We start from the raw sequence: 564 nt of genomic DNA on the forward strand, positions 1-564 counted from the left end.
TGCTGTCAGTCTTTGTCTTTGTATGAGATTAACTTAACAGGTTTTGTCCTGATCCTGGCTGGATACCCTAGCTGGGAGGGAAACGAGTCAATTGTATAGTTAATTTTGGGAGATGATATTTTGTTTGTCTTGTTAATCATCTCTCTATTATGCACTGTATTATGTTTTATTTACATATTATATATGATTTGTAAATATTTTAGTGCATTCCTCTTAGTGGAGACCTGTGCATTTGTCTGGATGGGACTTTTAGATGATCTCAAACTGAGTACTTTGATGGTGTGCTCTTGGAATCTACATCTGTTTCCTATTTGAACCAATTCCCCATTATCTCACCTTTCCTTGGGTGCTTTAATTATAATGCTAGAGGTTTTTATTAATCCATTTCCTTCCTTTTTACTGGCGCTGATATAACCTTAATGTGTTGCAAGCGCCGTAAAGCCCTTAAAAACAAAAACAAAACGAATCTGAGGTATTGAATATAATCGAGATTTTGATTTAGGTATCGATAGTTTCCCGATATTTACAAATAACGAATAGTACCCATCACTGCTCACTTTGATC

Source organism: Berghia stephanieae, chromosome 8, assembly GCF_034508935.2.
Source record: "Berghia stephanieae isolate SIO BIC M18660-M18661 chromosome 8, UCSD_Bste_1.3, whole genome shotgun sequence".
In the NCBI taxonomy this organism is placed as follows: Eukaryota; Metazoa; Mollusca; class Gastropoda; order Nudibranchia; family Aeolidiidae; genus Berghia; species Berghia stephanieae.